General features: G+C 40.5%; 1 protein-coding gene across 2 annotated transcripts in view; it reads right to left on the bottom strand.

Annotated features, from left to right (window-relative positions):
• Positions 1–26,818, bottom strand: part of MRAS (muscle RAS oncogene homolog) — a 118,312-nt gene extending 91,494 nt beyond the window's left edge. The window contains exons 1-2 of one of the 2 annotated variants that reach the window (XM_020986118.2): positions 26,324–26,818; positions 25,613–25,739 (exon numbers count right to left, since the gene is read on the bottom strand). The gene's annotated coding sequence lies outside the window, so the exon portion shown is untranslated. Of the gene's footprint in view, positions 1–3,902; positions 3,941–25,612; positions 25,740–26,323 lie in introns of those variants that run through there. The other variant, XM_078146780.1, reaches the window with a different exon arrangement.
• Positions 26,819–27,767: the final 949 nt, after the last annotated feature.

Below are 27,767 nucleotides of genomic sequence, written 5' to 3'. Positions count from 1 at the left end.
TTTTTATTCCTAAGGAAAAGATAATAGAGGCGGTATGATGAAAATTTTTATTTCAAAGTAAAATTCTACATATATGTATATATGCATACACACATATACACACAAAGACACATGTACATACATGCATGCATACATACATACATCAAATGATTTGCCAGGTCCTTCTAGTGTTAAGAACCTGAAATTGCACTAAGACTTTGTATTTTGAGAGTGATGTTGACTTAATCTATGAAATGGGAAAAATTAGGTTTGATATAGTTGAAAAGACCCTTATATTTAGAGTTAGGAGACTTAGGTTTGAATTCCAGGTCTACCACTCACTACCCATGTACCACTATCCATCAGGAAAAGTCACTTAACTTCCAAGCTGAAATAGAGTGTGATGAAGTAGAACACTGTACTTGGAGTCAGAAGAGGTATGGATTCAAATGCCACCTACAATATGTACTGTTTGATCTTGGGGAAGCCACTGTTGCTCTCTGAGCCTATTTCCTCATCTGTAAAATGAAGCTAACGCCCAGAGGGCCTCCCTCACAGGATGGTGGTGAGGACCACGTGTAATGATGTGCACTAGAGGTAACAAATGTGTCGACAGAGCTTCATTGTAGCCTGCAACACATTGCAATGTGGCCATTGCAACAACAATGTGGCCTTGTTCCCAAGGGCAGCCCAAACTGGACTAGCGTAATTGGAAAATATTGAACTATTTATATTTAAATATTTAACAAAACAAATAAAGTACAATAGAACATGAATAATGTCAATATGTAGTTTTTTAAATCAATATGTGGCCTGAAGGAATCCTTATGCACAGTTTAGGGGCCCCCATTTCTATTTCAGTTTGACACTATTGATATACAGGTGGCACAGTAGGTAGAGCTCCAGGCCTGGAGTCAGGAAGACTCATTTTCCTGTGTTACAATCTGGCCTCAGACACTTATTAGCTGTGTGATCCTGGGCAAGTCACTCAATCCTGTTTGCCTCAGTTTCCTCATCTGTAAAATGAGCTGGAGAAGGAAATAGCAAACCACTCCAGTATCTTTGCCAAGAAAACCTTCAATGGGGTCAGGAAGAGTCAGACACAACTGACCGACTAGATAATAACAACAACAATGTGCCCAAGATGCTTTGCAAATGCTGAGGTGCTATATAAATGTGACTATTATTTAGGCATCATTCTGATACTGGATCCCGTACAAAGCAAACAAATAATTCAGCAAGCACTGATGGTACTTCAGAAAAAACTAGCCCATTTGATGAAATCAGAGTCTCAGAACCAACCCCACATCAGGATTTCAAGGATTCATAATGTCATTGGTTTCAGTTCTCTCTCCACTGAGAGCATCAGAAGAGTCATCATGGAGACGTACCTTGTCTACCAAATGAATGTGGTATAACAGTTATCCATCAGTCTTTTGTTGCTGAACATCAGGGAGTTCATACTAGAGAGAAATGGTATGATCACTGGGTCGGGAACCTGCGGCCTGGAGGCCACATATGGCCTTCTAGGTTCTTGGGTGAGGCCTTTTGATTGAGTCCAAGTTTTACAGAACAAATCCTTTTATTAAGGGGATTTGTTCTGTGAAATTTGGATTCAGTCAAAGGGCCACACTTGAGGAGCTAGAAGACTACATGTGGCCTTGAGGCTGCACATTCCTTACCCCTGGTCTAATCAGTGCAGGAAGGGCTTCTTTTCCCCCACCATAGTTCAGATGTTATAAAATATCAGAAAATGTCCAGAATGGCAACGCATTTTAAATGTGATAAGTATAGGAAGACCTTCAGCCAAAGTACAGCCCTTCTCAGACATTAGAATATTCATATTAGAGAGAAGTCCTATCAATGTACTCTCTTCAGTGAGAGAGTACCCGAACCGATATCTCATGCTCACCATACCTTAGCAGATGATTGCATAAGTTCCTGTACCCAAAACAACTAGGTTTGTCCTCAGATGAGAGCTATATAGTCCCTCACTAGTCCTGTACTCAAAGTCTTTCGAATCTGATGGGGCCTTCTAAAGCTCTTGATCCAGAGATGAAGTTAGGGTCACTTTTACAGTAAAATGAGGTTGGACAGGCAGACTTCAGGAGGCTGAGCACCATGAAATTTTAAAATCATAGCCTGGGCTTAAAAGAGGACTCATCTCTCAGTACAACATCTATAAAGGTCATGAGTTATAGTGTCTGCCACAGCTGTCTTCCTCAACTTCTCTACCTCTACATCCTTTTTAATCACTGCCCTTTTAGTCAGTAATGATATAGCATCTTCTGTTTTTTTCCTTAGACTAAATCTTACTGGATTTGAATCAATTTCTTTTAGCTGTATCTCTTCCATCCAGAACGCCACATTCTCACACCTCCCCCATCAGCATCAGAGTGTGCATAAGAAATTAGGTTGTCTGAATGTAGCTTTAAAACTAATGGCATCTTAAAAAAAGAAGAAGAAGAAGAAGAAGAAGAAGAAGAAGAAGAAGAAGAAGAAGAAGAAGAAGAAGAAGAAGAAGAAGAAGAAGAAGAAGAAGAAGAAGAAAGAAACACCTCTCAGTTTTAGGCACCTAGATGCCTATTAATACTTTAACAATGCTGGTAATGATTGGAGAAAATTTCCTGGGAGTTACATAACACATTTACATAAGAATTTAGATTTGCATAATAGAAAAGTGTGAAAAGAAATCTATTTAAAGTAAAATTCAGGTTAATGTCCCAAATGGTTCCTGTACTAACCGTGAAGGGAGGAGGCTGGTGCAGATGACCTCTGAAGCCCTCCTTTATTACTAAGATTGGATCATAGCCAGAGCTACTGCTGAGTGATCTGTTGCCCTGTGCAATGCTGATGCAACCAAATCATAGATTCTTAACCTACTAAAGTATGAATGTGTACATGTGCACATACATGTAAATGTATATATATATATATATACACACACACAAACACACACTCTGAGAGACAGTGTAGCATAGTGGATAGAGTGGCTTTGGAGTTAGATAAGAGCTGGTTTCAAGTCCAGACTCTGACCTATACTGTGTGGCCACTGGAAAGTCATTTAACCTTTCCTCAGGCAACTCTCTAAAAGACTAAAAGTTGCAGATAAATTGCTGAGCTGCATCAGTAAAGGGCATTTCCACACTTGGAATTCTCTATACAAATGACATCTCCAATCTGGATCTCACTCCCTTCAAACACACACACACACACACACACACACACACACACACACACACACACACACACACACACACACACGTCCTTCCCTGTAATAGCCAGTTAAAGGAGAGTAAAAGAGCCTAAGATAAACAGCAGGAGAAAAATATAGGGAACAAGGCTAAAAACACACAGAGAAAGAGACAAATGGAAGAGAGAGAAAAAGGAAGGGCCTGGGAAGGAAGGGGTGAGCAAAGACAGAAAAGACAGAGCTCTGCAAGTTTTGAAGTGGGAGTTTAAGTGCTTATGGGGTAAACTGCTTCTTCTGTTCACCTGTGGGCTCCTGAATAACACTTAGAAATATCAATTAGCTGATGAACTACCCTTCACAGTTCAGATACAATAGCAGCCTGCCAGATGGGAAATTATTCTCTGGGATGCAGCAGCTGCGACTGAAGCAACATCATCTTAAAGGGTACAGAATGAAATGAAGCCAAGGGCTGGACTGCTGAACTAGTGGTTGGAGTGTGAAAATTCAGAACTAGAGTACCGAAGGGTGAATCCATGCCAAACATTATACGGTGGTAGAGGATATCCCTTTATTTTTCTGGGTCTCAGTTTCCCTTCATGTGAAAAGGCATGCAACGTTACCTGTTTCAAAGAAGGAAGGAAGGAAACAAGCATTTGTTAAGGGCTCACTATGTGTCAGGCCACATGCTAATTGCTGAGAATACAAATAGAAGCAAAAAGACTGTACTTACCCTCAAGGAGCTTATGTTCTAATGGAAGAAGGTAACACACAAAAGGAAGCTGAAAAGAGAGGAGGATGGGTTGGAGAATGAAGGTACTGAGCTCACGACTGTGAAATCCAAAAAGGCAGGAACAGGGCCAGAAGAGGCATGAAGGAAGGCCAGATTGGTCTCCTTTACAAAATGGAGGCTCCAGGAGGAATTCATCAATGGGATAAGGGGAGGCAGCCCTTGCAGAGTTAGATGTCAGAGTGAGCCACAGGTGTGGTAGGATGGTCCAGGGTGAGGAGGGAAGTTCCAGTATGAGAGAGCAGTACAGGCATGATTTTGAAGTCCAGAAAGTCAGGAAGAGGGAATTCTGAATTGTGATTCTGAATCAGATCCATAATTCATTTCCTTTCTCCCTGCCGTCCTCCACCTGCCCCCCCCATTTTCTTCCTAAAAATAGCAATAGGGAGAGGTCTTATCTTACTCGACAAATCCCAAAAGAAGGAGGTATCCTTCAAAGCATAGAATCAAAGATCCATATCAGGAAAGGACTTCTAATCTCCCTGATTTGGAGATAAGGAAACTCAGGGTATATCAATTTCTCCTATGTGATTATTTTGTATCTACTTATAGCAGGCAGCTCAGTGGATAGAGCACTGGGCTCAGAATCAGGAAGACTCATCTTCATGAGTTCAAATCCAGCCTCAGACACTTACTAGCTGTGTGACCCTGAGCAAGTCACTTAATCCTGTTTGCATCATTTGCTCATCTATAAAATGAGCTGGAGCAGGAAATGGCAAAACCATTCCACTATCTCTGCCAAGAAAACCCCAAAATGGGGTCGCAAAGAGTTGGATACGTACAACTGAGCAACAACAAAAAAGAACATCTACTTATTGGTATATGCAGAGGCCACTAGGTGGCTCAGTGGATAGAGTGCTGAGTCTGGAGTCAGGAAGGCCTGAGTTCAAATCTGGCCTCAGAACTTACTATCTGCATGACCCTGGGCAAGTCACTTAACTTCTGTTTGCCTTAATCCACTGGAGAAGGAAGTGGTAAACCACTCTAATCTTTGCCAAGAAAACCCCACGGACTTGATATGATATGGCCTACTAGGTTACAAAGAATTAGACAGGACTGAATCACTGAACAACAACAACAAATAGGTATATATAACATGTCTTGAGGTGAAGAGATCTTGCCCCAAGGAAGGCTACATGTTGTTTTCTGCAATAGAATATAAGCTCCATGAAGGCAAGAACTGTCATTTTTGTCTTTGTATCTCTTGTATTTGGCATAATGCCTGGCATGGCACATGGTAAGGACTTAATAAATGTTTGTTGACTGATTTATTAATTGATGTTTCCATCATCAGTTTTATGTCTAGACATTTATGTCTTTTTTTTTTTTGAGGCAGTTGGGGTTGTGACTTGCCTAAAGTCACACAGCAAGTAAGTGTCAAGTATCTGAGGCCGAATTTGAACTCAGGTCTTCCTGACTGCAGGGCCAGTGCTCTATCCACTGCACCACCTAGCTGCCCCATCTATGTCTTTTACTATTTTTTAGAAAAAATTTTAATTTTTAAAAAATGTGTTAATTTTTAGTTTTAAAAATTCACTTTTATAAGATTACGAGTTCCAAATTTCTTCCCCTCCCTCCCCTCCTCCCTCCCCAAGATGGCATGCAATCTGATATAGGCTATACATGTACCATCATCTATGTCTTTTAAAAAACGTATTTGTATCTTTATTCTAAAACACTAACTGCACAGGATTTGAAATCTGAGATCCTGGGTTCAAATTCCCAACTCTGTTATTTACTACCTGTGTATCTTGAGCAAGTCAGTGTTCCTTTTTGGAACAATGTTTCCTCATCTTTAAAATGGAGATAACAGGGGCAGCTACGTGGCAGACACATGACTTAAATATGAAGCACCATAGTACTAAAACAAAAACAAAAACTAATGAGAACCAGATTGGGTACCTTTCATGGTTAATAAGAGCTCTTAACCAAACAAGGGGTAGAAATGATCGCAAAAGATAAAACAAATAATTTTGATTACACAAAATTGGAAAGCTTTTGTGTTAACAAAATTAATGCAATTAGGACAGATGAGAAGGAAAGTTGATTGTAGAAAATAATCTTTGCAACATATATCTCTGATAAGGGTCTGATATCCAGAATATGTAGGGAAACTAAAACAAACATGTGACCAAGCGCAATTGGATAAGTGATCAAAGGATATGAACAAATAGATCTCAAAAGAAGAGTTACAAATATTAATAACTATGCCAAAGAATGTTCCAAATAACCATGAAGAGAAATGCAAATCAAAACAACTCTGAGATTCAAATTCACACCTAGCAGATTGGCAACGATAACAAAAGATGAGAACAGTACATGTAGGAGGGCTATAGAAAGACTGGAACATTAATACACTGTTGCTGGAGCTGTGAATTGGTACAACTGTTCAAAAAAGCAATTTGGGATCATGCTCAGAAAGTGACTAGAATGACCCTATCCTTTGACTCAGAGATTCCCAGTGATAATAGGTATATGCCTCCAAAGGAAGGCAAAGATAGAAAGAAAAGTCCCATATATTATCTGCCTAAACATTCACAGCAGCATTTTTTTATGATAGCAAAGAATTGGAAGCAATGATGTTTCCTCCACTGATGGAGGAATGGCTAAATAAATTGTAGTATATGAATGTAATGGAATGTTACTGCTCTGAGAGAAATTATGATCTGGGCAGTCCAACACAATAGCTAAAGAGTCAGCTTCATAGTCAGGAAGACTGGGTTCAAATACTGCCTCTGACAGATACTGTGTGACTCTGGGAACATTAGAAACTTTTAGTGCCCTAGGCATATCTCTTAAGGGTATAAATAACAGAGATGTTAATCTGCATTGGAGAGAAAGTTGCTCATGGAGCTTGCTTTACACAGGTGTTACCACAATCCTGATCAAAGGAGAAGAGGGGGCGGGGGAAGGGGAAGAGAAGAGGAAGAGAGGAAGAAGGAAGAGAAATCATATAAACTCATGGTGAGTGAAGTATTATCAGGAAAACAGTATAAATAATTACCATAACCACATAAATGTAAAAACAAAACAAAACAAAACTCCCTAAACTGATCAAAAGAGAAGTTGAGAAAATAAACCACTCTCCCTTCATTGAAAAAGTGAGTCACTACTGTATATATCATAAGACTCAGTTGATTTATCATTAATTTTGCTAAACTATTTTTTTCTTTAAATTTTTTTGTTAGAAGGAATGGTTCTGTGAGTAGGAGAAGGGAAGATTAAAAATCCATGAGGGCTGGACTAGATATTTCCAAAGTTCCTTTTGTCTCTCTGCCTCAAGTCTTTCCCCATCCAGTTCATCTTCCACTCAGCTATCAAAGTGATCTTCCTAGAATGTAGGTCTGGGTCTGATCATGTCAACACCCCCTCACACCACCCCCAACACACGTGCACACTCGCACGAACTCCAATAAACTCCAGTGGTTCCCCATCATCTCCATGATCAAATATAAAATTCTCTTAAAACTTTTTATACCCTGGTCCTTCCCATTTCAAAATCTTTCTTACACCTTATGGCCTTTCATGGACACTGCTCTCCTTGTTCTTCCTAGAATCTCCTGAATCCATACATCTTCACTGGCCATCCCTTGTGCTTGGAATGCTCTCTCTCCTCATTTTCATTTCCTGGCTTCCCTGTAGCTTCCTTCAAGTTTCAGCTAAAATCCCAACTTCGGAAAGATTATTTTCCCAATCCCCATTTAATGCTAGTGCCTTCCATCTGAGTTTATCTCCAATTTCTCCTACATATAGTGTTTGTGCATATCTCTTTGCATGTTTTCTCCCCCATTAGATTGTATGTTCCTAGAGGGCAGGGGCCTTTCTCGGCATCTCTGGTCCTTGGCACTTTGTCTGACATATAGTAGGTGCTTAATAAATGGTCATAGACTTGCCTTAGGGTAGCTAGGTGGTGCAGTAGATAGAATGCCCTGCCTGAAGTCAGGAGGATTCATCTTTCTGAATGAAAATCCAGCCTTTGATACTTACTAGCCGGAGTGACCCTGGGCAAATCACTTAACCCTGTTGGCCTCAATTTCCTTATCTGTAGAAGAGCTGGAGAAGGAAATGGCAAACCACTCCAGTATCTTTGCCAAGAAAACCCCAAATGGGGAAATGAAGAGTTGGACATGACTAAAATGACTGAACAATAAAAGACTTGTCTTAACTTGATTCGCATGATCCTATGACCTCTGACTTGTAATAAGTTTCAAAATTATACTCCAACAGCACTACATTAGTTGTATACACAAGACAATCCAGTTCCTTTTCTAGGTTCTGGCCCTAACTAAAGTATATGAAAACTAACCCCTAAAGAGAGGTGATGGATTTGGAGTGAGGGGACCTGAGGTAATATCCTCAGTTTACCCCTTGCCACCTGTGTGGTCTCAGGCAAATTACTTACTCTCTCTAGTCCTTATTTTTCTTACTTGTAAAATGAGGAAATTGAACAAGATGATCTTCTAACATCCCTTCTAGCACTAAATCTATGATCTTATACTCCTTAGGCAATTTAAGTGGATGAAAGGAGAATCAGTCTGGAGAAGAAAATATTGAAAAGGGAAGTTTTCAAATATAGGAATGGTTCATATAACAGGCATTTATTAAGGATTTTTTGAATTAATAATGGCTAACATGTATCTAGCATGTTAAGGTTTGCAAAGTGCCTTATATGCATTATCTCATTTGATCCTCACATCAACCCTATAGGTTCTATAATTCCTATTTTGCAGACGAGGAAACTGAGTCTAAGAGAGGTCAAATGATTTGCCTAGCATCACACAACTTGTCGTCTGCATTTTTTTTCCCAAAAATTTCAGACTCTTCATGACCCCATTTAGGGTTTTCTTGGCAAAGATACTGAGTGGTTTGCCATATCCTTCTCCAGCTCATTTTACAGATGAGGAAAGTGAGGCAAACAGGGATAAGTGACTTGTCCAGGGTCACACAACTAGTAAGTGTCTGAGGCCAGATTTGAACTCAGGGAGATGAATCTTCCTGACTCCAGGCCCAGCGCCATGGCTAGCAAGTGTTTAAAGTTGGGTTTGAATTCTGTTTTTCAAGTATTCAATCCAATAAGGAACCCAACTACCTTTGAAGTTGGCAAGAATTTGCCTTTTCTCACAAGTAAACAAAGATAAACAAACAGACAAAAAAAGGAGTTTAGATCAAATGAAACAGAATTTAAGCACTGTTATGGGCTGCCAAGAGAGTCTGAGGCACATCTTCCCGGGAAGTCTGCTTTTTTTTTTTAAGGCAAATTCTCATTGGTCTGGAATGTTTTAAATATGGTTATATCTTTAAAAGAGGGCATGAATTGGCTTACCTCTCCAGAGGCTCTTTCAAATCTATAATTTTACAGTTTCAAAATGACTCGGTATGGATCGAATGTGCAAGAAAATAAAATAAAATAAAATGAAACTCTGATTCAAATAGCATTTTAAGATTCCCAAAACACTTGCCTCACTACTCTGAAGCATCACAAGTATTATTATCTCCATTTTGCAGATGAGAAAAGAGGCTTAGAGAGAGCCTTGTGCATGATCATACAACTCATAAGCATCAGAGCCAGCTCTCCTGACTCCAAGTGATGAGTTCATACCATTGCATCACAGTAAGAACCATATTTCCATTTGATCAGGGCTGAATGAACCTGGCCTTCCTTTTAGGCAGAGTCTCTCTCTAGCTTCTCCCCCAAACTACAACATCCCTCTTGATTGTAAAGATTACTGAGCAACACTGTCTTCCTGGTCTTTCCCTTTCCAAATTGAGCAATTAAAAAAAAAAGCTATTTTGAGATGGTTTGCAATCTCAACTTCTTTCTGTATAACTCCTCTCCCCTCATTTCTCAACACAGTTGGGTGTGAGAGCATTTGTTGCTGGCGAGGAGTTCGTGTTTTCCCATTTAATCTTCTAGTGACATAGCTCTTTCAGTCTCAGCTCTGCAATTGTTACCCTGAGCACCATCTCATTCTGGGCTGAGTGGCTTTTATAACCTGTGCTGACTTCCAAGCTGGCAGGGAGAATTTAGAGCCTTTCTGCAGCCAAAATACAGAGTTCAATAAGTTACCTCACTTGTTCTAGCCTTTTGGCAAGAAGAAAAAAAGTTCTATAACCTGTTTACAGGACAGACTGATCAGAACAGTAATCCCTGCCCTGGCAATTTCCTCTACTTGGGGTAGTATGGCCCACAGGCAGCTAAGGTAGAGAAGAAATAGTATTTGATTTGGAAATGGAAGACAAGTTCAAATCACAGCTCTACTAACTTTTTATATTCCCTTGGTAAGTTACTTCACCTAAGCCTCAGTTTCCTCATCTGAAAAAATGGAGGGGTTAAGCTAGATCAGAGGTTCTTAACCTGGGGTCCATTAACTTGGATGGGCAAAAACCACATCTTTTATTTTCACCAATCAGCATCTAGTATATGTGCCTGGCACATAGTAGGTACTTAATAATGCTTTTTGACTTGACTAACTGCTAACAGAAAGTTAGCATTTCCTTCAATTACGATTTTTTTTAAAGAGCATACACATGATTCTGAGAAGGACCTATTGGCTTAACCAGATTGACAAAGGGGCCTATGACAAAAAAGGTTAAGAACCCCTGGGGTTGACGATCCTTAAGACTCTAGCTTTTTAATATTCTCAGGCAGCTAAATGGAACAGTGGATAGAGAGCTGGGCCTGGAGTCAGGAAGATCTGAATTCAAATGTTTACTAGCTCTGTGGCCCTGGGGAAATCACTTAATCTCCGTCTACCTTAGTTTCCCCAACTGTAAAATGGGGATAAAATAGTGCCTACCTCCCAGGGCTATTGTAAGGGTCAAATGAGATAATATTTGTAAAGCACTTAGGGTAATGCCTGGCACATAGTAGGCCCTTAATAAATGCTTATTTCCTTCCTTCCCTTCCTTCCTCTCAAAGTAGTCAAATGAATCTATAATTTTAATATTCTATCCCACAGTACAGATTGCAATCTGTCCATGCCTGCCCATCTGCGCAAATCTTGTACATGCCCTTCTATAAGTGTGCCATAAGGGCTCTATCCAAAGTGCTAGAGGCCTTTTCCCATTTCTCTTGATATTGAGAGGATCCCAACAGAACCTTTATGTTGTCTCATCCCCTCAACCTACCCTATCTTTTTTAATCATACATTACCCCGATGACATCTTTTACTCCTCCCAATTCTTCACGGTTCCTTATTTGTTATATGTTGCAGCCTGTTTACACCACTAAGTTCCCTCCCTCTGAAGTATTCATGTTCAATTCTTTGGATTTTTCAAATTCTATGGTTCAGTTTTTAATAGCATGTTACATGAAGACCAGTTTGTTCCCATTAACACAGGCTGGGCAGGATGGCCTGGAGGTTGAGGGACTCCTTGTGCCAGAGTTATCTGGAGAATGTGTCTTGCTGTTCACTAGGGCTGGGTCACAGCTCTTGACTTCAGAGAGGCTGTATAACCTGTCACTGAAAACCATGGTGGTGAGCAGTTTGGACTTGTTTTTGTAGGTCTGTTTACAAACCCCAGGCAATTCAGGTAGATTCATGGAAATGGCTGGTCTTTGTACTTTCTAGTAAGCAGTCTTAGATCTCGTTGGCTCATTTGTCCTTTCTCTTTCTATTTCTCTCTCTCTTTCTTTTCTTTCCTTCCTTCCTTTATTCTTTCCTTTTTTTCTTCCTTTCCTTACAGGAAGGTAAAGCATTAAGCAGGACTAACCTTTGTAATGCTCTATTAAGTTATTCAAGAGCAAGCAAAGGACTAAAAGGTGTTCACAGCTGCCAGAGCGTAGCCTCCCATTTCTGTATTAGGGGTTGACATCAGGAAACCTGGTAAGAAGTGCCAGTTTTGTAATCATTCACCAGTTCAGGCTTTACTGCCATGTAAATAACCCTCACCCCAACAATGGCTTTCAATTCAACTCAACTAGCATTTACTGATGGGGAACCAGGTGGCACAGTGGATAGAGGACCTGAATTCAAATCTGGCCTGAGATACTTACTAGCTGTATGACCCTAGGCAAGTCACTTAACCTTGTTTGCTTCAGTTTCCCCATCTGTAAAATAAGCCAGAGAAGGAAATGGCAAACCACTCTAGTATTTTTGCCAAGAAAGCTCCAAATGGAATCAGAAAGAGTTGGACATGATTGAAATGATTTAACAAAAGCATTTACTGAATGCCTGCTATTTGGCAGGCACTGTGCCAGGTGCTAGGGAGAAATATTAAAAAAAAAAGACTGGGGCAGCTAGATGGTGCAGTGGATAGAGCACAGGCCCTGAAGTTAGGAGGACCTGAGTTCAAATCCGGTCTCAGACCAAACACTTGACACTGGGCAAGTCACTTAACCCCAATTGCCTAAATAAAAAAAAATGAAAAAGACTTAGCCCTCAAGAAGCTTATATTCTACTGGGAGAAAACAACAGGTACACAGATAAACGTATGTAAAATATATGCAGTGTAAGTACAATGAATTTGGGCAGGGAGAGTTGGGGGGGAAGAGGAAGAGCACTTCAAATAGGGGAGATGACGAAAGACCTCTTATAGAAGGCAGTACTTGAGCTGGAATTTGAACAAAGCAAGGGATTCTATAAGGAAGAGGAGAGGGAGCATTTTAGGCAAAAAGGGCATCCTGGGCAAAGGCATGGAGGTGGGAAATGAATTTTTTTTACAGGGAATAGTACATAGGGCAATTTGGGTGAAACGGAGCATGAGTGAGGATGAGTAATGTGAATCTGCAAAGAGAGATTGGAACCAGGACTTTAATTCAGGCAAAAAAAAAAGGAATTTCATTTTATCCTAAAGGCAAAGAGAGTCACTGAAGCTTTAGGAATATCCATTTGGCAGCTGTGCAGAGGATGGATTGGAGAGGGGTGGGGCTGTAAGCAGAGAAGCTAAGTCAGAGGCTTTGACAATACAGGTCACGTGAGAGGTGAGGAGAGCTTGGGACCAGGGTGGTTGTTGTGAGTGGATAGGAGACAGACTTAAGAGTAGTGGCCAAAATAGAACTGCCAGGACCTGGTAACTAATTGTACCTATTAGATGAAATAGAGTGAAGTGTGCAAGATGATCCTGAAGTTTTGAACATGAGTAAATGAAAGATGGTGGTACCTTCAGAGAAAACAGAGAAGTTAGGAAAAGGTGTAGGTTTAGGGGCACAAGAGAAATTGTTTTGGAGATATTGTGTTTGAGAAGACAACATAATATCCAGGTGGAGATACCAGCACAGGAAAGAGATGAGGACTGAATATGGAGAAACGAGAATCATTTGCATAGAGATAATAAAGCCCTAGGCAACTGATAAGCTGACATTCAGACGGAATGAAAGGGCCTGGAATAAAGAACCCCAGAGATACACCCGTTCATAAAGGGGGAAGAGAGGCGAGAAAATGAAGTTTTGTTGTTGTTCAGTTGTTTCAGGCCTGTCCAACTCTCCATGTCCCTGTTTGGAGTTTTCTTGGCTCGCCTCATAGCTGGGGAACTGAGGCAAACAGGGCTAAGTGACTTGCCTAGGGTCACACAACTAGTAATTGTCTGAGGCTGGATTTGAATCATGAAATTAATCCAGGAAAGGAGACTGAGCAGGCATGGCCACGAAGGTAGAAGGAGGAGAACAAGAAAAAGTAAGGTCACAAAAACCCAAAGAAGAGTGTCTAGGAGAGTAGTGTCAAAAGCTACAATGAGGTCAGAGGGCTGAGAAAAGGCCCTTTGATTTAGCTGTTATTGTAAGATTTACAAAGCATCTTCCCCACATCAACCTAGAAATATGGGCAGGATAAGTATTATAATCTGTCCCCTCTTTTACAGATGAGGAAATAGAGGCTAGGAAAAGTCAGATAATGGATGCCAACCTACATCTTCCAACTCATAGATAGCAGGAGAAATCTCTTTGTGTACCTCCAGTTTGCAGCTTGGTGTTAGGCAACTCCATAGTACCTCAAAGAGTTTTAGAGCTAAAAGGGACCATTTTACAGACAAGGAAACTGATGCCTAGAGAAGCAGTGACTCAACCCAAATTACACAGCTAGCTAGCATTAGAGTCGAAACAAAAGCCAAAACATCCCAGCAACCAATCCAGTACTTTCCCCAATGCACCATGATAGCACCTCCTCTACATATACTAACTACCTTCCTCACCTCACTTTCCAGGTACCAGCCTTTCTGTGGTTAAGGTGTTTTATTAACATAATTATTTTGTTGAACTGCCAAATGACCAGTTCCCTCCTCCTGCCTTTCTATTGTTTGGTCCCTCCCTTGTTTATTGAGTCCAGAGGTAAAATGAAAGCTTTGTTTCTTTATTTTGATTTCCTCAGTAAAATTTTAAACATTCAGGAAACACCCACCCATTCCCTAGATAAGTAGACTCTGACTTTCTTGCTATCCCAGCAAGATACACAGTCTGCTGTGATTGGGAGGGAGAGGGGGTGGGAAAGGAGAATTCCATGTGCTCAGCTGGAAATCAGGAAAGAAAAAAAAACAACCATAAAGCAATATGGAGTGGTAGAAAGAAGATTGGACTGGTTAATACTCAGGAATGCTGGGATCTAGTCTCTGTTCTACTCCCACTAATTTGCTGTGTGGCCTTGAGCAAGTTACTAACCTCTCTGGGCCTCAATATCCCATCTGTAAAATGAGGAGGATGAACTAGACGGAAAAGTGGATGAGGAAGGGCTAAGAAGAAATTTCTTACAGAAATTGCTTTTTAACTAAGGCCCTGAGGCTTTGGCACATTAACTCCACCCTTCCTCCATCATTTCTGGTTATAATAAAGCCAGCATTGAGAAAAGACCTTGAGAGACGAAATTCAATGTTGCAGAACAGAAGGTTAAATGAACAGTTCTATGCAGAGACAGGAGTCAGCTTTCACCAGGTCCTGGGCCCCCAAAGGAAATAAGACATAAAAGGGAAACTAACTGAGACAACTTTAAAAAGCCAAAATACACTCAGAGACACATTTTGCTGTTGTTATCTATGCCAAAGATTCCCAAGCCTCTATTTAAGACACTTAGGCTATCTCAAATGATCTTCGGGGTATTGTGAAATTCTGAGGATGTGGAAGCTTTAAAGTGATCTAAAGTTATAATTGAAAAATGTTCTGTTGTTGTATATAATAACACTTTGGAGAAACAAGGGCACATCCTAAAATCTAAAACTATGATCTGGGAATCGATGGCTCCTGGAAGGAAAGTAAAAATTTCCATCATCTGTCCAGATGCTTTGTAGACACAAGACCAAATATTTGGAAATTTTTTTCACTTCTAATCTGGGTGACTTGTGTTACGATCCTCCCCCTTCTCGCCTCTATCACTTCAACCACCCTGGTGCAGGCCCTCATTACATTGCAACCTGTACTATTACTGTTGGCCTACCAGTCTCAAGGTTGTCTCCACTCTAGTCTATCTATCCTCCACTCAGCTATCAAATGGAGCTTCCTAAGAAGCACATCTGACGATATCACTCTGCTATTCAGTCAGCTCCAGTGGCTCCCTATTACCTCCAGGATCAAATATAAAATCCTTTGTTTGACTTTCAAAGCCCTTCATTACCAGGGCCCCCTTCCTCCAGTATTCTTTCACAGTAATCCCATCCCCACCCCGGACCGGAGCCAAATACTCAGCCCTCCAGTGACATTTGCTTCCTTTCAGTTCCTCACACAAGACATTCCATGACCTCACTCCCAGGATTTTCACTACCTGGGACTCAATGCCTAGAACTGTCTCCTTCTTGGCTTCCTCATCTCCCTTCAAATCTCAGCTAAAGTACCACCTTTTCCAAGAAGCCTTTCAGTCCTCTTGAATCCTCATGCCTTTCTTCTGAGATTACCCCCATTTTATTCTGTATATAGTTGTTTGCATGATGTCTGCCTCCCCCACCTTCTTAGACTATAAGCTCTTTGTGAGTAGGGGCAGTCTCCCCCACCCCTTTCAAATATTTTCTAACATTTTTCCAATTATATACAAAAACAATTTTAACATTAATTTTTTATAAAATTTTGAGTTTCAAATTTTCTCTCCCTCACTCCTCCCCCTCTCTAAGATGGTGAGCAATTTGATATAGGTCATATATGTGCAATCATGTAAAACATATTTCCATATTAGTTATGTTATGAAAGAATAGAAGGGAAAAAAAACATGAAAAATAAAGTGAAAATAGTATGCTTCAATCTGCATTTAGACTCTATCAGTTCTTTCTCTAGATGTGGATAGCATTTTCCAACCCAAGTCCCTTGGTATTCTCTTGGATCATTGTATTGCTGAGAACAGCTAAGTCTATCATAGTCAATCATTGCACACTGTTGCTGTTACTGTATACAGTGTTACCCTGGTTCTGTTCACTTCACTTTGCAACAGTTCATATAAGTCCAAGTTTTTCTGAAATCTGCCAGTTTATCATTTTTAAAAATAGCACAATAATATTCAGGGGCAGTCTTTTACCTTTCTTTCTACCCCAGGGTTTAGCACAGTGTCAATGCTTAATAAATGCTACTTGACTGACTGGTTTTATACACATTAACTTTTTTTTAAGGGAAAGAAAAAATCTAGTTTCTAAACATTAGTACAGGGCTGCTGTATAAATCTCTAAAATTCAATATCAATGAATGGAAATGATCTTCAACAGCCCAATCTCAGAACATTTTCCAAAGAAAGGCAAATCTCAATTCTCCAAGTCACTTTGCTTTAATTTTCTCTGCCTTTCCCTCCTTCGCTGTACTTTCACTACAGAATAGAAGAAAGAAATGCTCAGGAAAGGGAAAGAAAGAGGCAGTTAGATCTGTCAGCTTTACATCTTATTAGCAGAAAAGAGAAAATGTAGTCAAAACTTCCTATGGCCACCTAACTAAAAGAGGTTTCAGGATTGTCTGTGGGTTTTATTCACCCATGCTGTTGTGAAACCAAAGTAAATGCCTGTTGAAAACTCTTACTAAGATTTTGTCCCAAAAGTTCTTTTCTTACTCAGGAATACATCTGGGGCCTATGAGATAACTGGTTCTGATATATGTATTTTTTAAAACAGAGGCTATTGTTGAAAGTTTCAGATAAAGTCCTAGTAGCAAAAGCTATTTGAAAAAAAGAGTAAATAGGCATATACACCAAAGGAGTCAAAGACAGAGAGGTCCTCTATACACCAAAATATTCAGAACAACATGTTTTACAGTTAACAAAGAATTAAGAACAAAGTAGATGCCCATCAACTGGGGAATGACCAAACAAATTGTGTTTGTGAATGGAATATTACTGTGACATAAGAAAAGATGAACACAAAGGATTCAGAGAGTTATGGGAAAAATTGTATGAATTGTTGCAAAACATGGTAGAACAAAAAAAAATCAAAATTTCATACTCACTAATTATAATGACAAAACTAAGCCCTGGAGAAGAGATAAGCAAATGTACCTCATATATAGTTTATGCAATGCTTAGTTTTGCTTTACTGATTTTTTTTCTTCTTCCTTTTTAAAATCTTTACTAGAAGGTATAATTTTCTAGGTAGGAAACAGAGGAGGGTAAATTCAGTAATAAAAGTGATATAAAAACAACAACACAAAAGACTTTTTCAAGAAAAAATGTACATTCTTACATACCAATTAAGTTATACTTGACTTCAGCTATAAAGCCAATAACTAATGGGAGGCAGGAAACTACAAAGAATGAAGTGGAAAATCACCTCCTTCTTGTTAAGGGAACAATGTCAGGGGATTTCATATTCTGCAGAAAGATATTTGTACTACATGATTTGGTTTTTTCTCCAGCACAGAAGAACAAGATAAGCAGAAAATGGGAGGAGACCCTGTGTCTTTCTCTTCTTTCCTACTAGTTCTTCCTATGGTTGTGGAGAGAGCTAGAGAATGGGAAATGAGAAGTCAAGGCCAGCTTGTTGGAAAAGAGTCCAGCTGCACTATGACATGGAGCTAGCTTTGGAGAGGCAATGTGCAGCCCAAGAGGGAATGGGCTTAGGTCAAGTCAATAAGCATCTATTAAGCACCAGGTACTGTTCTAGAAAGAAAGATTGGGGTTGGGGTGAGGGGGAAGGCGGGAAACCAGGCTCTGCCCCAAGGAGCTCAGTCTAATGGGTGAGATAACATGTAAACAACTGCATACAAACAAGACACAGAGAGGATAAGTTGAAGACAATCTCAGAGGGAAGGAACTATCTTTAAGGGGTAATCATAAAAGTCCAAATGACTCTGTCTGACATTCAGAGCCTTTCACATCACAGCCCTAAACTGTGACTCCAAACTTCCATTACTTCTTTTAATGTATTATTTTATACATTCTAATCCAATCCAATGAAACAAGCATTTATTAGGTGCCTGCTGTGTGTAAGGCACTGTGCTAGGTCCTGGGGATACAAAGGAAAAAAAAAAAGAGGTCTTGCCTCAAGTAACACTGAGCTACTCACTTTCCCAAATGTGATTTCTTTCCTGCTTCCATGCATTTGCTGATGCTATTTTTTCCCCTCCGATGAGACCAACTTCAACCCGATTTACACCTGTGAAAATGCTTTTTTTTTTTTTGCTGTTATTTAGCTGTTTCAGTCATGTCCAGCTCTTCATGACTCCATTTGGTTTTTGGTTTTTTTTGACAAAGATACTAGAGTGGCTTACCATTTCCTTTTCCAGATCATTTTACAGATGAGGAAACTGAGGCAAACAGGGTTAAGTGATCTGCCTAGGGTCACATAGCTAGTAAGAGTCTGAAGCTAGATTTGAACTCAGGTTTTCCTGACTCCAGGCCTGGCATTCTATCCACTGTGCCACCTAGCTGCCCATCTTCAAAGGTTCAGATCAAATGTAACCTTAAGTGAAGTCTAACCCCTCCCCACTCTAAAATAAACAAACAATAGTGATCTCTCCAGCCTATGAATTCTCATAGCATTTGGTCTGTATTCTTCTTATAGTATATATCAATTTCTTGTCACATCTACATAGGGTCTTAACATGAGACGTTTCAATCTAAATCTATATAAGAGTTGGAATGAGCTGACAAGAGAAAGGTGAAGCATTAGCGAGAAAGGTACCAAATTATACTTTAGACCAGGGATTATTTTTTTCTTTCTTTCTTTTTTTTAATATCATGAACACATAGAAGTCTAGTGAAACCTATGGACCCATTTTCAGAATAATGTTTTTAAATACTTCAAAAAAACCTTCAATTTTATTTAGAGGTTATTGAAAATAAATGTAATTGTTTCCCATCCAAGTTCATTAACCCTCTGAATTCTATTCTATGGACTCTAGGTTAAGAACCTCTGCCCTTAGGTCATGTTTATTTTAGAAGTTTTTTCTTCTGTAAATTGGTCTAATTATTCAGGAAAGAAATTTAAAATTATGGTAAGAAAGTGAGTAAAATGCCCATACCTTTTGACCTAGAAACCTACTGCTAGGTTGCTACCCCAAGAAAATCAATGATTAAAAAAAAACAGAGTCTCCATAAACACTAAAATATTTACAGCAGCATTTTTTTGTAGTAGTAGCAAAGAACTAGAAACAGAATAAAGGTTACACTGAATTACAGTTATTAAAAAAAAAAGTTAATGGACCCCAGGTTAAGAATCCCTGATCTAGTCCAACTTCCCCCTTGTTTTTGAGATGAAGAATCTGAAGCTCAGGGAAACTGAGAGACTTGTCCAAGGTAACCCAAGCAGTAAGAGACAGAGTTGGATTCAAACTCAAAATCCAGCACAGCACATCTACTTTCTGTTACAACAGTTATAAGTGGCAGAGCAGGGATTTGAACCAAGGTCAAATCCAAATGTTCTGACCTCAGATTCTTTCCATTGCACCATACTACTAACCCAGGTTCCCAAAGAACGAAGATGTCTGTAAGTAGTTTAATAATACCACCTCAACAGCCATTTGTAGCCACCTCTAAGAACTAGGAATGACAGGGTATATCTGCCAGATTAACCAGTGGTAATGGGAGAATCTGTCAGATGAAGCCACAAAGGCTGATCTAATGAGAATGTCACTGAGAACGAGCAGCTGCTTGACAACCAACATATCTAACCGCTGAAATGATGTTGTTTTCTAGCTGGTCAGAGAACTTAGTTTCTGACCAGCTAGAAAATGTTATTTTCTGACTGGCTAAAAAAAAAAACACCAAGACACACATCTCAAACTAAATAGCATACTGATCAGTAGCAGCAGAGGCAAAAGTTAATTAAGGGAACAGGAAAGGGAAAAAAGCACTTTAGAAATATAACCCTGTTTTATCCTCACAACAATCATAGGAGATAGGAGCTTTGCTATTATAGAATAAGTTAGCTATACCAAACTAAAGACTTGTCTATACGTCTGTGTATGGACATAGTCATGCCTTCACTACATCTCTGGGTACAAACGGCTCAGCTTTCAAAAGAGACAGAGGTTATTTTATATGGGAATGACAGTGATAGTTCAATAGTCTTTTCAATAGGCATTCCACCATTTAGGATGAAGGGCTTCCTGCAAAGCACAGAGTCCCAGCCAAGGTATGATAACCTGGCCATCAACTCTTCTTTTGGAGAGGCTGACATTGCTCTTAGAACAGTGAAGCTCTGGCACTTGAGAGCCTTTCTTACTTGAAAATTTCTAAGCACATGGTAAGCAATCAATAATTCAATAATCATATAGGTTCCCCCCCACACACTTCTCATCCATGCTTCTAAACATACAGAACACTGAAGAAATGTCAAGATTTCAAAGACCCCATTATCACCACTATCTTCAATGAGAAACAACTGTTACTTCTTTCAGATTTCCATTGCTGGCTAGATGCTCATTGGAATCCTGCAGTAGTGAACAGTATTCAAAATCAGGCACTTCAGAACTACAATGTTGCTTTAGACCAGGGGTTTCTCAGCCTTTTTTTTAAAATGTATATCACTGAACCTTTTGTCAGCCTAGTGAAACCTATAGACCCCCTTTTCAGAATAATGTTTTAAATAACTGGAGGAAATGTTGAATCTCAGAAGTTAGTGAAAATAAAGATGGATTGCTTCTTATCAAAGTTGACAGGCCCCCTTTGGGGTCCATGACTATGTGTTAAGACTATCTTTGGACCCCTTTGGGGTCAGTGTACTCTAGGTTAAGAGCCCCTGCTTTAGACCATAATATAGTAGACATGTATTACACATTAAACAGAGCAAATGCATGGAGAACAGGATTAAGATGTCTAGATCATGTATGATAAATTTCAAATAGTCATTTGACATTATGAACTAAATGAACTAAGCAAGTTAAGCTGCTCTCAAGAAATTTGCTAACTTTCTAAAACTATTGCAGTATATGATTAGTTTCAGACTAAATATTACCACACCAGTGGAGCAAAGCACAGCTGGGTGTTAGACCAAGTCTTATTCTACCTTTCCTGCGCATGTAACAGGGAACATAGGACCAGGAAGTTAGAGTCAGAATATGTTTTTGGACATGTGGGGAACTCATAATAAGCTTTAAACATTCAATTCAAATGTTTGTTCATGACAATTCACTGGGTATTTATTATACTGTATTCAAGACAATAGAGGTAGTAAAATGAAAAGAAACTGTTTAAGCCTTTAAGGGGCTCACATTCTACTGGCTCATCAAAACTCACAAAGACAGCCATGTAGAGTATGCCTTGGGTGGATAATTGTGCTCTTGAAAGTTTACATGGAATCTCATGAGTCACTTTGCTGAATAAGTAAAGCATTATTGACTGACAATACACCTTACACCTAGGCTCAGGAAGGGTTCAACGAATTCTGGGTTCCCAGTTATCAGGTGCCTAGCATTTCACGGTAGCAGTTGTTATACCCAGTGTGATCTTATTTAAAATTACATAACTGTACTAAGTTCTTCCTCTTCATGCATATTTCCATTCCATCACCACCCCCCTTTACAAGTTCCATGATTACTTTGTCCTACATGATAATTTTGCAAGAGGTGGAGGGGGTGGGTTTTAAAGCTACTCTACACCATTTTGACTCTGATGTATTGACCAGGTGAGATCACGTCTCAGTCAATAAATTGAAAGACCTTCAATTAAGTGTGAAAAAGTCATTTGACGAGAATGATGCTGCATAAGCATCATGATTTTTTGGGATAGGCTGGGAAAATTTGACCTCTACCACATATAGTCTATAAATTATCAAGTAAGATGAGAAAGAAGGTAATTCCAAAATTTGGAATGAGTGGGGGCAGCTAGGTGGCTCAGTGACTAGAGCACTGGCCTTGGAGTCAGGAGGACCTGAGTTCAGATCTGGCCTCAGACACTTGGTACTTACTACCTGTGTGATCCTGGGCAAGTCACTTAACTCCAATTGCCTAGCCAAAAAACAAAAAATTGGAGTGAGTGTAGAGTTTTAATTGAACTCCCTGGTAAGAAGGAGAAGTCACCTTCCCTCCACTATCTTTTACCAGAGGAAGACCTTTTTAGCCTCCAAAGGTCCTTGGGATGTTGGATTTCCCATGATATCCTAAATAATATTCTAGATTGGCTGGTGGCAGTATCTGCATTATCGGGAGCTATAGACAGCCTAGATTCATAGCTCTACAAGGAGCCTTATCAGTAAGATTACATCATGCCTAAAGGGAACTTTCTGAGACCCTCAAGAATGGCAGAAAAGGACTTATAGCAGCAAGGAGCTGCCCATTAGCATAATGTGCTTTCTAAGCTCGAGCCCTCATCTCTCTAGACAATGTAGGTATTTGTGGGAGACTATGTACCAACTTTTCATATTGTATACCTTACTAAATAGCCCTTTCTAAAAGCTACTTAAAGGCTGGCTGACTAAATTGATTCTGAACTGATAATTTTGGAAGGAAGAACACCAGTGGGGACTTGAGCCAATGGCATTAGAAGATCCCCTTCTAACCCCTCAGGACTACTCCTAGAATCCCAAGAGGGTGACATAGCCAGTCTAACTTTGGGAACCCAACTTGTCAGGGGGAGTTGGTAGAAGGTTCCTCAAAGTTTATATGAACTATAACTAGAAAGTATAAGTCTGGAACACTGAGCAATGCCACATTACGAAAACAGAGCCAGGGAAGGCACACTTTAGAGCTCTTTAATCATCATTCGGCTCTAGTTTCTACAAACATAATAGGAGTGGAAAAGAGGACTGGACCAGGCAAGGTAAGGGCCAGTGGGCATGGCCCAGGAAATATCCATCCTAGAGGTGATGAGCCCTGCTATGAACCTTTCTCAATCTTTCAAAACTCTTCTGTGGACCTCTGGGGGCTATAATTGAAGTTGGAATTAGATGCCTTCAACCAATATGCCATCTTTAAAAAAACAAACAAATGTATGCCCTTTGTATTTCTTTCCTGCAAAGCTAAAAAACTGTAAAGCTCCTAAATTCTAGGAGGTGGTGGGAGGGAAGAAAGGAGAAGAGTGTGTGGCTTCTAAAGCCAAAGCAAATATCTTGAGGCCCAGGGTAAGATTTTCACTAGAAATATAGAGCTGAAAATATGAGTGAATTTGTTTCTCTAGGCAACACATTTACAATGACTCACTGATTACATGCTGTCATAGAAAGATCACTGATTTTGTATTCAGAGGCCCTGGGTTTTAATCCTAGCTGTTACAGATTATGATTTTGGGAAAGTCACTTAGCCTTTTTGGGCCTCAATTTCCTCACCTGTAAAATGAGGAGATTTGATTTGATGATCTCTAAGGTCCCTTACAGCTCTGAGTCTATGATAAAGCTCAAAAGTCCTTTATGAAGCTGTTACTTTACCTACTGGAAACTTAGCACTACCCGGCCTTTCCATTTGCCCTGAACTGAACATAAACATGAACCCCCTTTGTGGGTTGTCTCTTCCAATCAGAATGTGAGCTCTTTAACATGAAGAGGCTGCCCTGATTTTCTTTTTGTATCCCTAGCACTTAGTACAGTGCTTGATACATTATAAGGGCTTAATAAACACTTTTCCTTTCTATTCCACTGGAGGACTTAGCGTGGCATCAAGCTCTTAGACTAATGAAAATCCCTGAAGTAGAAATGCTCTCAATCTTCATCTACTGTTACAGGACCTGAACCTACCCCAGAAAACACATCTGGCTTCTTGGATAGCTTCACCGTTGCCACCTACGAGCCATAGTGAACATCCAGAGACTAGAGGAGTAAGCTCACCAACAAGAAGGCCCTGGAAGATGTCCAGCCCACTCGTCCTGAAACCATACTCATCCTAACACACCCACACAGGGCTGGGCTTATAAAAAGAACAGCTCAGATGTCTAAGCAACTTATGTACAGTAAGTTGAAGTGGGCTAACCATAGACAGTGATCTCTCTGGTTGTCATTGATCTCTCTTCTTCTTGAGCTGCTGAGAGGTACCCATGAGGAATGAAGTTGCTTTGTCTTTTTTTTTTTGCCTCCTGGGGTCCTGGGGATTTATAATGATGACAATAACTGCCATGTCTATGTTGCTTTAAAGTTCTGAAAGCACTTTTTACTCATTAGCTCATGGGTCACTATATGTATTATTCTAGGTATTATTATTATTCCTATTTTACATATGAGGAAACTAAGGCTCCATGGCCATAATTACTAAGGATCAGAGGTAGGATTTGAACTCAGCTCTTCCTGACTCACCAGTCCAGCTACATTGCGAACAGCAACAGCCACCTAAGAGAGAAGCTGCAGTGGTATGGCAGGAAGGGCAATTTGCTTGGTTTCGAAAGACCTGGGCTGAAGTCAAGGCTCTTCGTCTTACAGGATCCTGAGCAAGTCACCAAGCTTCTTTGATAAAATGGGGGGGGGTCATCATGCTGATACTGCCTACCTTACAGTCATCACTGAGATCAAGCAAGATAAAGCATAAAACAGTGAAGGAACCTTAGGAATCAATCCAGTCCTTTCACTTTATAAATGAGAAGGCTAAGGCCTAGAAAGGTTAAGTAACTTGGGCTAGGAAAAAAAAAACCAAAACCAAACCCTAAGCCTCCTGACTCATAGTGCCACACAAATGCAAGCTATTAGACTTGTTATTGTGAATCTAAGAAGAGACTTCCCAGGCCATCTGTGTAGGAGGAGACATTGATCCTAATTTGACCTTTTCAGCCAGACCTGACTCTACAAATCATAATCTACTCTCAAGTGGCATCATCTTCAAAAGTAAAGGATTTGACAAAACCATTACCAGAGTTTTAGAACTTCATGTTACAAAACAGGATAAACAATTGTCTAAACAAAAATGAAACTTATTAGATCACTGTTGAAGTGAAAAGCATACACAACACTGAAAAGTGATAGGAAAAAGCTAGGTTCAAGCTATATATTGATGTAGAAGAGGTTGCAGGAAGGCAATTTAAGGAAAATGAGTCTCAAGATTTCACTTGCTAAGGGTTTCTTAACCAGGGAAAATACTGTGAACTTCAGGATTTAACCCACAGATGATTTACTATTTAGAAACTCAAACAACTAATCTTCCCCAGACTTGGAATGTTCCATTCACTCCAAGAGCAGCTCCATTTCCCCCCTTTACTTGAAGCATTGGTGGTTTTTCATTTGTTTGTTTTTTTTAAAGCGACCTTCCTGGTAGAAAGTTCTTTCCAGTGACTACATGGAAACCCCCTGCAAGCCCCAATTCTTAGGCTTTGTCAATAAATGCCTGTGGATTCTGGAGGATGAAAACTCATTGATGCCGGGGAGAAAGGGTGAAAGGAAGAAACAACAACTCTAGAATGACAGGGTCTCACCTCAGACTGGTTCCTCAAACAGTAGATACACCTAGGCTTTGGGATTGACAATGAAACCGGCTCCACTCATCCAAAGAGTTGATCCAAAAGCCAGCCACATGCTTCTCTGGCTTAAAAATGAGCAGTGCTATGGGGTTAAAAAAAAAGTATTGTTTTGATTAATTACTCTGAGGGATGGCTAATTACAGCTATTATTTTATCACATTTTCACTTTCAGAGACAGAGGAGAATAAATGGCATCCTTCCAGTCTACTAAAAGAGCTGTAGGGTTCAGCACTTCTACCAAATATACCCCTCCTCACAGCTTGGGCAAAGCACTACAAGGGCTGGAAGCCACGGAGGACCTTTTCAACTTAGAGCTTCTCCACGAAGCATCTTTCTGGGCTGGGGTGGAGGGATGGATTCATCTCTCTCATCCCCTTTCAAATCAGGCATCAAAACATGAGCTCGAAGTAGTGCAAAATCGTGTGGTCAGATGCACCCAAGAGGACACTGATAGAAACGCGTGACCACAATCTACAGGGAAAGGGGAAGAGGTAGGGTGAACGGTGCCCATCCTGCCCTTGAACAATGCACAAGCTCTCATCAGAGGGGGATGCTGCGGCTTGTTCATACGTAGCCTTTTTGCCTCAGAAGGGCGAAATCGAAGGATTCTTTTCTCTGCCTCTCACAGTTTTCTCTCCCCTTTTACACCCTTTAAGGGCTACTCACCCCCAAGCCACGCCAGCCAGCTGTCGCACAGTCCTTCCTGGGTGAAGTCACTGCCCAACGTTGGCGCTGGGAAAATCAGTCGGCCTCTCGTAACAAATCCATGGTGGTTTTCCCAGAGTCTTTTGCAAACCCTTTCAGAAAGGAGTCCTTAGCCACACAGACACACACACGCAACCCCGGTCTTTCCAAGGTAGTGGTTGAAACCCAGGCCACCCCAGCCCCTCTGCTAACTGTCCCCACCCCCTGAAGTCCAGATCCTCCTTAAAGTGACAACGCACCCTCTCTGCAAAGAGCTCTCCACGCCAAACATTCTTTATATTGCAACAGAAGCAGCTAAAAATAGCCCTGCATGGAAATGGCGGGGGGAGCTCAGCATTGCCCCTCCGCCACCGTGGCGTTCTGCACCCCACTGCTAGGCAGAGACGTGCGAGCCAGAGAGCAGGGTTGCAGGAGCAAACCCTCGGGTCCAGCTGGGAGGCTGGGGGAAGGACGCTGACCTACAGCTGGTTTCGTTCTCCCAACTCCCGCCCCCCTGCTTTTCTTCTCACAAATAGCCCAATCCGGCCATTGGAGCTCCAGTGAGTAGGCTTTAAGGTGGACTAAAAGTGGGAAACTTGTCAGGAGGACCTTAAGGGAAGCTTGTGTCTGAGAAATTCTAATTCCCTCCGTGCCCCCAACCCCCCCAGGGCTTAAAAGAAGAAAGTGAAGCGGCCAGAACTTGAAGTACACAGATCTTCCAAATCAAAGACAAATATTAACATATTAACATAATCTAATAAAAATTCCTTGTCAGTGCTGTAAATCTAAGTTGCATGCCCTCAGGTTTTTTTTTTCTCCAGAAGATACTTTTCTCAGGTTTAGTTATGCACTTATTATTTGCAAATACTGTAAATAGCGGCATCTTGCAGTTGTTCAGTCATTTCAGTCACATCCGACTCTTCCTGACCCCATTTAGGGTTTTCTTGGCAAAGGTAGTGAGGGGTTGGCCATTTCCTTCTCCAGCTCATTTTACAGATGAGGAAACTGAGGCAAAAAGTGAAGTGACTTGTCCAGGATCACACTGCTAGTAATTGTCGGAGGCCAGATTTGAACTCAGGAAGAAGCGTCTTCTTCACTCCAAGGTTTGGTACGTTATCCACTGCACCACCTAGGGCAGGCACTTAAAATTAATGAATATTTATTTAATTGAATCAATACTGAAGCCATCTCTCTCTCTCTCTCTCTCTCTCTCTCTCTCTCTCCTCTCTCTCTCTCTCTCTCACACACACACACACACACACACACACACACACACACACACACACCACACCCCTATCCTGTCAAATTACAACTCCACATTTTGCACACACTGCTTTCTACTTATAGAAAACATATCTAATGTGCTGTATGCCTCCACTGTTGGACCTATTGCTATGAAATCTGTTAATTGCAGAAGTTCTGTGTA

This window comes from Phascolarctos cinereus, unplaced genomic scaffold (genome assembly GCF_003287225.1).
Source record: "Phascolarctos cinereus isolate Bilbo 61053 unplaced genomic scaffold, phaCin_HiC Scaffold_726;HRSCAF=1367, whole genome shotgun sequence".
NCBI lineage: Eukaryota > Metazoa > Chordata > Mammalia > Diprotodontia > Phascolarctidae > Phascolarctos > Phascolarctos cinereus.
This window is presented reverse-complemented; position numbering and strand designations above follow the sequence as displayed.